The following is a 12,248-nucleotide window of genomic DNA, read 5'->3' on the forward strand; positions in this document are numbered from 1 at the left end:
CCAACAAACAAGAAATTAGCTAAAAATTTCACAAATTTAACATGAAAAGTTTTTTGCATTTTAATGTATTTAATAATATACGACTTACAACATATATTATCAACAAAAATGAATATTTTAGTTAAAACAAAAATGTGTTATGGTATTCAGAGTACTGGCCCCACCCAGGTCGGCTTTTTGGGAAGCCCGTCCTCATCGTGCTCACGGCCCGGCCCGGCTGGCATGCCAGCGGAAGGATAGTAAAATAGGATCAAAGAGGACTTGGTTTTCGGTTTAAAACCAAAATAATCTTAAATGAATACCTTTTGAATCTATGCATTTGTATATATGAAACAATCATCATAAGATCTTTTTTTTTTTGACAAATACACTATTTAAATTGTTGACTTGTTTGTCATATGCATTGATGACTGAAAATAACACAGCATCAATGATTCTATGAATAAGTGGTCGTAAACCTTTATGTACAAAATCATCTTATGTTGACCAAGTCTTAGGGGCATCTTTTTAAACGTACAATAAATGTAATAACACTCAATGTGGATGTAGATAGAGAAAAAAAATTATCTTACGGTTTTGAAACCGACGATATTTATGGTTTTCTTCATACCAATTGTCATCATTGTATGCATTTGCGTAAGCAAAAAATATGTGTTGTTACATATGTAGGCCGACTTAATGTTTCATCAGGTCGAAAACAAATACTAAAATTGAGGTCTTTTTTCTGAGAGCATTCTCATCCCATCTTTTATTCTTAAACCAAAATTACACTAAAATTCACTACATTTTCTCTGTTTATTTCAATTAAATAATACTTTTTATACCTTTTATCATTTTCTTTTCTCTTTCCTTCACTCACAATCACTCTCAAAATATATTAAAAAAATTATAGGTGATGAACAGTAACTTTTCAAATATACAGAAAAGTCACTACTTTTTCTAAAATATAAAAACTCTTCACTCACAACATCCTGAATCACTCTCTAAATTATAAAAACACCACTCACATTAAATGAGAGGTTGGATGAGAATGCTCAGAAGACCTTAAATTTGAAGGTCTAAAGCCATAAAAATGAATAATAGTAGCTTCAAGTTTGGAGACCTTAAAATTTAAAGGCCTAAAGCACCCGCCTCACTAGGCTTATACTGGTGTCGTACATATGCATAATAGATTATTTAGTTTTGATGTAGATTGTATTGTTTTTTAAGATATGACCGCCACTCCTACTCGGGATCATTTTATGGATTCCAGTACTCCCGTGATATAATAAAGAACTAGGATTTTTGGTTTTTGTGGTCCAAAATTCAATTTGTGATAAAGTATTACATAATTATGAAAACGATATATACTAATGGTTATTTAACAACATATTTGAGAAAGAACTAAAATATGAAAATGGTTCGTAATTAGTTGATTACATGGGGAGATCTTGCAACATTAGAATATTTGTGGTGAAGGGCATTCACTAATAAAAAAAACTATTATTATGTGACGAAGAGACAATTCATTAACTAAACTATGGTTTAACCAAGTTTTAATCATTTGGCAATAATTATTATTTACATATTTTTTTTATTAAATTGTTAATAGGTAAGTGTGGACGTGTGGTTGATTGAAAAAGTTTTGGCTCCACCCAATTAGCCTATGTGCCCGAAACTCCATTATCGACTGGTGGGCTTCCCCAAATTCATTAAGCGTAATGGTGTTTGCCGCCTAGGATTTGTGATGTGACAGTGGGCTAACGCTCGTTACACATAGTTTTATAGTGTGTTTGGTTTGTGAAATATAGTGGAACTGGATCTGAATTTTATTAACAACGTATTTGGTTAGCATAATTTTTCGAATTTGGAATTTAAATTTATATCTAGAATTTTCTTTTCTTTTTTTTAATAAATTAATCAATTGATATGAGAACTAATTTACTCAAATTCCTTCATGTACAGGAAATATAACCTTTGTCTCTCTGGCCAATCATGTCACCTCCAACACCCTTGGTTTAAAAGAAAACTGTTCGGTTCTCTTGTTTACTTTAAAGGATAAGTATACGTGGATAGTTTTGGGTAATCACCTTTTAACTCGGTCAAATTTAGCGGATAAGGGAATCGATATACCATCTATTTTATGTCTCTTGTGCAATGATGGCTCAAATTCCGTTCATATTTTTGGTGATTGTGATTCGGTTAATAAGATTTGGGATCCAGTGGAAAAGGGCTTGATGTGAAAATGTCTATTCAAAGATTTCCTTCTGATTTAGTGGATTGACTCAACAATTCTTCGTTATGTTTGGCTAATATAGAGGTAGTCGATGTAATTATTTTTGTTGCTTGGTGGGTATATGGAAGCTTCGAAATGACAAAGTTTTTTGAAGAGCCAGTCAAACAGTCCATGGTTGTTTGATGACGTTATGTAATTCTCTTATTATTGGTTTTCGAGTAGAAACAATAAGTGTAAAGTAACTTAAAGAGAGTGGTTGCAAAGCTCTTTTTTATTCATCTAACTGTTTTGTTGTTACTCATCTAGCGTCTTGCTTGCCGGTGTTCAATGAAATGTTCTCCTAAAAGTCACTTTCTAAAAACAGAATTTATAAAAAGAAAGCATGAGCCAAAAAAGAAAAATAACACACATACAAAACCATATCCAAGACTCCAAGTGTATGTTGGCTGCCTAAATACAAAAACTGGTTAGCTTGGCCCTCACATGACAACTTTTTTTTTTCTTTGCTTAAAAGGTAGATTTTTATTTTGATAGAACTTGATCCTTATATGTACAAAAGACAAAACTAAGAATCTAACTTTCCTACTTATGTGTGAGCCAATCCACAACACATGTCTTGATTTGGATCCCACAACACTCTGCTTGTTGATTTTATTTCTTTTAACAAACTAGGAATAAAGCTCGGCTACTCGAGGTAACCTAATGGCAAAAACCAACCCTGTAAGCCCATGATCGAAAATGGTACTTGATAGCCCAAGCCCACAATCTTCTGTTTTGGGGAATATCCGTCACTCGAAGACACACTCGGTAAAACATGGTTGGGATCGGATTCAAACTTGAGACTGTACAGCCTCAATCACAAATCTTCACTTCTCCTCCGATATAAGTTGAGATAAAGCTCCTTGCCATTTTGCTTGTTGATGATTCTTGAAGGTCTGGGATTTGGATAACCCTTGAAACAATATTCTAATTTGTAATCATGAAAAGATAAACCACCAAGAAAGAAGTAACTATCCCTTCTTTGAAAGTTTAGTTTTCTTGATTGAATATGACAACTTCGTGTTGGAGAACCATGAACCAATAACTGGGACCCGAAACTACTTGCCATTGTATCTAATACTATCGATTAAGAAACTTTGTGTTGTAAAATGTTTTCATTTAGAGGCATTAACTAACATATTTTCATAACTTAAAAATTAATTACGTATTCCTCGTTCTTAAAAACTATTAATTACATATTTCTTATTCTTAAAAACTATCAATTATATAATTCTCCTTCTAAAACACATATATTACGTATTTATCCAATTCATTAAAACTAATTTATTAACGGACTATTTTATCCTTATTTTTTAATAAATAATTTTAAGATATTTCCCTTGATAAAACATGTTAATTACATATTTATTCGTATTAATAAAACTAACTTATTGAGTAACCATTTTACTTATATTTTCACTAAAATATTTTATCAATGTCAGATGTGTTAACATTTGCCGGGCACGTAATCGGCGTCTAACTCGTTACTAGCATTAGATGCGTTATCGACGTCAGACACGTAATTAGTGTCGGACGCGTAACCAGTCGGACGCCTTACAAACGCCTAGCGCGTTAACCGACACTGAACACATTCTGTGTGTCGGACGCGTAAGCAAGCTAAACCAGCTACATATTTCCCTTTCGTATCTAATACGTATATATTCATTCAACTACATATTTTAATAAGACCAATCAATATTCTAAATCAATTACGTACTTCCCTTTCGTATCTAATTCTATTGATGTAAGAAACTACTTCACGAGCTAATAAGACGGGGACCCGGAACTATCTGGCATCGTATCTAATACAATCGAATAAGAAACTTGGCGATATTTCATATTTGAAATCAATCTAAATAAGGAAATGTTGCAATGTGAAAACTATGGTTTGTTACTAGTATTTTGGGTTGTGAAACATGTTTACGCTTACATACCTTTTCATTTATGTGGTATGTTTCACATTGAGCAAATTGTTGTTGCGTGTATTGCATTCTTATGCGATTATCTGGATCAAAATAATGATAATAATATTCAATTAAAAAATCAACAGTTACATTAATCAAAACTTTTTTATAACCAAAGATTATGAATGTAGTTTTCAAAAGATTTATTTTTTCACTCAAAAAGTGCTAGCAACACAGCTTGTTGTCTGTTTGTCTTCTCTTTGGATATTAAGTTTTGCCTGTAAAGAAACAAAATGAAAACAAAGTGATAAAAAAAAATCAATTGAGATTATGATAATTTTTTTTTATATTTGTTTCAACTATTTTAGCGGTGAAATTATAAGGCACAATTACAAATAGATGCTGTTTATTATCACCATTAATAGAATTATTGATCGGCCGGGATATCAAATCATATAACAAATGACTCTGATTGGATCCATAAATAACTAAAAACCAATTGGTTCGACGATAACCCCATGATTTTCCTTATTAGAGGTTGTGGGTTCGAGTCTCGCCTGGAGTTCATTTTCCGATTTGAGCCATGAGGTTTTCCCAGTTGGGTTTCCTTCTGAGTGGCTGGGCTGGGTCACAATGTTATATTCCTCGTGCGTAAATGTGATTTATTACCTAGCGTGATCCTGATTTCCAAACCTTTACCATTTAAAAAAAGTTTCAAAATTGCACCCATAAATATGTCATTTAAAGATTTGGTTAAACATAAATCAATGGACAAGTGAAGTTTTTTATATGGTCACAAAGTTGTTAGATAGGCAGGTAGCTTTGTTTTTAAATGTGATTTGAATTCGGGGATCATAGGTCAATATTTGTTTCTAGTTGTGCATATGTATATCAATAATAACTCTTAAAAACAATTTTATGGTTGATATATACTTTCTAGTCTCATAAGTATATTTCATGTATAATAAAGGTATTATAATGAGTGTGTTTCGAAAAAAAGTATATAATCTATAGTGGGCAAGATGTAATAAAAGAAAATAAGGTACTAAGGTGATGAAGTACGAACAAATGTATAACTTAAACCTCAACTACACACAAGATTCTAAGTAATAAAGTCACTTGCCGTGATAAAAGCAAATAAGGTATCAAGGTGATAATGTACTTACAAATGTATAACCGAACCTCTACTACAAGATTCAAAGTAATAAAGTAAACTCACTTGATGGACTATATAAAGATTATTGAGTTAGACAATGACCAAACCTAAAAAGTAGCATAATTTGACGCTAGGTCTGGAATTATGGATACAATAAGTGATGGACAAAAAATACCATAACAGGCCGGGCTTTGCTAAATCCTCAGACCCGAAATTCACTAGCTAGAGCCTTGATTTCGAACTCTAACGCCTTTTTCTCAAATTTAAGCAATTTTTAAATCACAAGAGTTTTCTCTTTTCTATTTGTGTGTGGTAAAAAAATATATTTTTCTCATATAAATAGGAAAAATATATTTAAAGCCAAAGTTAGCTTCAAATGAAGGAAAGGTTTAAGAATTGGGAAAACCACATTAGGCCATTTGTTAAAAAGTGTTTGGCCCATTAACATGTCCACGTCTATAACAGTATAACATATGAGCCATAAAAAGAATATAAAGCAATTTTAAGTTAATTTTTCAGTATTTTTTTTTCCTTCATACAATTATCTGTATACATGCTGCCTTCTAACTTTTTAACCGATCTTCATATCAGTAGAATCCTACACATAAAATATGAAAAATAGGTAACCTTATAACCATTACGGTCCAATTAGCCTAATTGAACATGCATATAAGATGTATAATAGCTGATGAGTCAAAACCCAACGACATTCCCTAGAGGAAGGAAAGGCAAATACGCATTGATTTCAAAGTCAGAATCAAAACGATTACCTTCAAAGTATATTTTCCAAAGGCTTTTGATTCGATCAATTCCCATTTCGTTACAAACATGATTTGGGCATAAACTAAGGAAATGCACTTAAAGCATGACAATTTTGACAATATTCTAAACCCGAGTAATAAAGTTGTTAACTTCCCTTATAAAAAACGTCAGAAAATCGATTTGGTGAACAAAAACTTTTCATGGTGTATGTTTGTGACTTTTGTATGGATTTGGGCTTCGAGAACTGACATCGTGCATACGAAGGTTGAGGCTAAGACCAGTATTAGAGGCTTGGACATGTTTCCCTAAACCCGAGTTCTCTCAATGCTTACGACTTCTGGTAGATGCAAGAAGTTGGGTTCACTTGGGCTTATCGGTCATCAAAGCATTTTCAGTTTATGACGATTGATGGTACTAGAAACACCCACTATTGACAGAAAAAAAAACTAGAGATTTATCCCCAGTTATATATGTTATTTTGTGCACGCGATATTTGGTGTAGTTTGACATATTCTTTTTGAGAAAGAGTAAATTGCCATCGGTACAATAATTTGTTGCGTGTTTTCCCTTTCAAACGTTAATATGAATATATATGTTTGTTTGCAAATAAAGAACTAACTTTTTAGACATTCGCATCCCTCAAAAAAACTCTAAAATCAGTTCATGTGTTTGTCACCGACCATTCCTTGATATCCTGCATTGATTAGTCAAGTTATAGGCTACACATATTTTAGATTTGAAACCTTTTCTTTTTCCACTATAGGTTTTCGTAACAACGATTCAGAATACTGTTTGATATGATTGTAAATTTATAGTTCAGCAAATTACCGCTATTCATCTTTTCAGAAATAAACATTTTGATTTGAGGTTTTAATTAACAATGGCTTCTAATAAAACCTCACCAATAATCACGTGTTTAGCAACTTAATGCCATTCAATTAAATTAATACATAACCTAAACTTCTCATATAATGTTCCGTGTTTGTATGATTGTTAGGTATGTAAGGTTGGGTGTCCAAAACACGTGGGTTTACTAAAAATACATAACAAAACACCAAAGTCGGGTATTGGCTCTTCAAAACGGCACGCCCTTCAAATTCCAATTCAGATTAATCGCTAGCTCCTACCCACTATCCGACTAGCGCCTAGTGACTTCTACAACATTCATAGTATATAACACCACACATAGTGGAAATCATTTTGGGAAAAAACGAGCTCCACAACACGGCCCTACCTCGTTTTGGTGCTCGTTTTGGGTTGACTCGCTGCGTATACAACGGTGGTGGGGGAAGGGTTGTCCAATCATTAGCTTTATCTTCTCTAAAACCCCATTTAATCTCACTAATTTACATTTTTATATATATATTACAAAATTAAAAAAAAAATTATAACTGTGTAATGATTGCAAAGGGAAATGAGACTTTTTACCACTACGGCACTTTTTGCAAAACTAGCAATTGTTGATTAGGACGTCACATATCACACAACCCCATGTCTGCTTAGTTACCATTCATTACGTGTGATCTAATAGAACTTATGCCACCTCATTTGCTAAAATAACATTCCTCATTTCCTTAACCAACCAGTGGATGCCATAACTTTTATTCTTTCACAAATAGTGTTATATACATGATCTAACAAAAAAAATAATTGTGACACATGTTGCTTTGTGGTTAAATCTCACAACTCTTTCCCCTCGAAAACTAAGATCTTAATTGACCCTAATATATGTAATATTCGCTTTCCTTTTATACTCTATTTATATTATATCTATACATTTTTATAAAATTAAATATTATCACATTATTTTACCGTATATTCCAAAATACTTGGTGAAATCTAAACATTAATAACAAATCATGTTTGCTAAAGATTGAAACGAACAGATTTTTAGATGTTATCGTTAACATATTGTACTAAGTATATCGTTGAAGATTATAAAGAAAAGCTAACTCGAATATGCTTTCATTTTACAAAGCAAATTTTTTAATTATTAAATTATAAATCTATGCCTAAAATTGATCCGTTTTTTTTAAATTAATCCATTTATCTATTATTATTGTTGTTGTTGTAAATTGTCAAATATATGCTTTAAATCTATCAATTTATTTTTCGTTTAATTTAGTAACTACATATTTTTTCGATTAATTTAGTAAATATATACCAATCACTTTCATATATAACAAAGTTTATCATATTTAATTTCTAGGTTTTTTTATCAAGGATTGTTTCGGGTTTTGTGAAACTTAAATTTGATTTTTACGGTCAAAAGTTAGTAAATATATTGTTTGGTACAAACTAACTACATTTTGGTCAAAATTTGTTACAAGTCAGAAGTTGGAAATTTGACTATTTTTAGATGTTTAAGAATGCAAATAGATTTATCATCAATTAATTTTTTAAGTATTCAAAGTGTTGACTTGAAAATGTCAATCAGGTGAAAGTTAGAATTTTAAACATGATTCGGGTTTCAAATTTATTTTCAAGGACATTTTGGAAATAATCAAAATATTCGGGATTTGACAAATTAACTATTTTCCCTCGACTGTTAAAATTTAAGAAAAAATAGTGAACACTTCCTGCATGCCACATCCAGGCCTATCAATGCTTCTAACTTTTATCAAATTTGAAAAATTTGTGTCAGCAACTCAGCATTAACTTTTCTTTCAGTGGTCGTTAGAACGTTATATAGGAGACATGTCATGCAAAACTATATGCTTAAATGAAGCAAAATATTCACAAAATTGAATGGGTTAACATGTTATTTTAGAGGTTGTCATTATAGAAAAGTCGAGAAGTCTCCTGAAACTTATCAAAATCTTTTTCATGGTGTAGCTCAGAAAAACATAGTTCTTGAAGAACACCTGTCGTTATTATTTAATGTTCTCATTTCCTTCTATGGGTTTTAAATTAATAAATATATCAATAAAGGTAACGCTCCTTAGGTATTTAGGCTGAGTGGTCAAAACTACTATTGTATGAGAAGTTTTCTTCCTGAATTCTTTCAATTATACATATATGATACTGACAATGAAAGTTTAAATAGAATGAGCGTTCTCGGATACGTTTTGCGCATGTAATTTTTTTTAAGTTCATTTAAAAAATCATTTGTGATATAAATAAAATCAATTTATGTACGCACAGGATACATATAAGCATAGATGAAATGCATTTTTCAATATACGTTATATAATTATTTGCTTTATTGTAATTTTATAATTTGAATAATCTCGTGTGTTATACGGGCTCTAAAACTAGCTATATATATATATATATATATATATATATATATATATATATATATATATATATATATATATGCGCAAACACAAAAGATTGTTTAATCAACAAAAACCAAGGTGTTGTGACGGTAAGGTTATTGGGTTGTCACTTTTGGGGCGTGGGCTTGAGCTTTGGGAGGTTGGTTTTTAGAGATTCTTTTTTTTTTGTTAATTTAAATAGATATGTTCAAATAACATCGCTGCACTTTAAATTAATTTACATTGTTGTTCCTAAACTTTAATATATACTATAAATTATAGTCTTTGTAGAATGTATCATCGTGATTTACTTATATTTATCTAAATTCGAAACCCGTCAAAAAACACTACATAAAATGACGCAACACGCCATGTCATCTGCTAGCTATTACTAAAAACAGAGAGAAGGTTTTAAAGTTGAAATATACAAAGCTACTATCTTATATAATTTCTAACGTAGACAATACTATATATATTGTTAGCTGATATTTTTATTTTCTTAAAACATTATTTCCAGTTAAATGGAATAAACTAAACGAATAACACAAAATTAGAGAATTATAAATTCATTCCATTCGTATCAGCTTAGTTGACAAGACTCTGTAATACTTAATATTACAAGTTTGAATTCCACTTTTAGCATAAAAAATCTTATTGTCATTAGTAGGGATGTCTTTGAGCTTTTAGACATAGGCAAGTCACTGGGGTCTTAAGATCAGTTATTGGTTTCATCCTGGAACGGGTTGGCATCATTCTCGAGCGTCAAGCTAGCGATGGACAGTTGAAATTTCGATCGTCTGAGGTATGAACACACCTAAGTTGTGAAGAGACATGTCACTGGGTCCAAATTACCATTGATGTTAAAAAAAAAATTAAAAGAAACTAGCAATCATTAATAAGAATTTTAATTTTTTTTAATCATGCTTTAAATGGAAGGAGTACACGGGTCCAAGTGTTGTGTACATGGTCAAGGTAAAGGTCTAAGGACCCAAAGACTTTACTTTTTTCCAATAATGCATTCAATATAAGTTTTTATTTGTATGTATAGTTTTATGAACATTGATCCCGATTCTACACATATCTTCGAAAAATATACAATAAAGAAAATTATAAGTTGGTTAATTTTATATTCAAAATATCCACGTGTAAAATAATTAAACAAACACTATAATTATTTATTTATATGAAAGGATGCAGGTTCATTCGCTTACACATAAAGTACCTTTCAATCTATTTGGTGATTTTGTTCCAAGAATTGCTTGTCAAATAGGACACGTTCTTCTTAAGTTTGTTTTACAGTTTTTAAATTATGCTTTACTAGCCATAAGTTTTTTTATAATACTTTTATACTCTTAATTAATGACAAAACAAAACAAAAATAGCAAAGAAAAACAACATAGAAAATAAAGTATATATATGACCCAATATTTAATAAGTACTATGGTTGCACATATGATTATATATGCATGTGAAAGACAAAAGATAAATTTTGGTTACAAACAAATGATAATAGGTATCAATTAACTTAACTCATATATAGATCCTATCAGGACATATGAATATAAAATCTTAAATAGCAAATCGGTGTCTGAAGAAACACTAATCGACCCCGGCAGACTACGGATAATCTGGGGGTTAAATAGATGTTTCCTACGAGGGTTAGGTCCGGCAAGATGGTTATTCTTCTGATGACCTGCAAAACACACCGTGAGCTCGTCACTGAGAAGGGGGGGGGGTACCTCCTTGTGACCACCCTCCGGCGTGAGAATCAGACTAGATTGCTCTTGAATATAAGTGTATATTAAGAGAAATAGCTAGAGAGAAGATAATATGATGATACCATTCCAAGGTGTTGGAGTATTTATAGCCGAAGGTAGGTGTCCAAGAAGGTACAGCCGGCTGTATTATATTCCTTTTCTACCAACTGTGGGCTACGCACGTGCCGTGCTGGTGGTTGGTGGGTAGGCAGCGGCTGATAGTGACATGGCCGGCTGTGTACTATTCCTTTTCCACCAACTGCAGGCTATGCACGTGCCACAACAAGGGTTGGTGAGTAGGCAGCGGCTGATAGTGACATTAAGTACTAGAGCGTGCTGCTCGTCGTACTGTTGTCAGTGAGCTGTCGCAGCTTTGGTAAAATCTTTTGTCCATACCTTGGCAGGTATAGTACAAAAGGTCCTCCAGTAGCGTACGGACTGGCTCATTTGGGCGGGAGAATTCCCGGCTTTGTGCGGGAGTATTCCCGGCTTGCTCATTCCCTCTTCAGGTGACATTACTGAATTATTTGAGAGTTAGTGCCTTGTGCGTGTAGCCTTGCTGTGCGGGTAGCCTTCCCTGATGACTAGTATCCGTAGCTGCGGGAACAGGCGGAGTACGTCACCATTGGGAGGCTTTTCCTGCGGGAACAGCTTGCGTACTGTGCGTAAGGACGTCGCGTCTCTGAGCATGGTTGGTCCTGCGGATCTAGTTGGTCTTTGCGCAGACGTCCCTCTTTAAGGTGAGTCTTGCGAGTTCAACTGCGCAGACGTCTCTCTTCGAGGTGAGTCTTGCGGGTCCAACTGCGCAGACGTCCCTGTTTAAGGTGAGTCTTGCGGGTCCAACCGCGCAGACGTCCCTGTTTAAGGTGAGTCTTGCGGGTCCAACCGCGCAGACGTCCCTGTTTAAGGTGAGTCTTGCGGGTCCAACCGCGCAGACGTCCCTGTTCAAGGTGAGTCTTGCGGGTCCAACCGCGCAGACGTCCCTGTTCAAGGTGAGTCTTGCGGGTCCAACTGGGCTCTGCTGGGACCTACCTCTTCAAGTCCCACCAGTCCAATGTTCTTCTCATGAATTGTTAATAAGTGAGGTGAACTTTTGGACTTAAGCAAGGGGTTTTGAAAATGGTTTAGTTTTAAGGTTTTCCACGGGGATTCTTC

Source organism: Bidens hawaiensis, unplaced genomic scaffold (assembly GCF_021521415.1).
Source record: "Bidens hawaiensis isolate Kalapana, Puna unplaced genomic scaffold, B.hawaiensis_p1.1 tig00006520_1, whole genome shotgun sequence".
Taxonomy (NCBI): Eukaryota; Viridiplantae; Streptophyta; class Magnoliopsida; order Asterales; family Asteraceae; genus Bidens; species Bidens hawaiensis.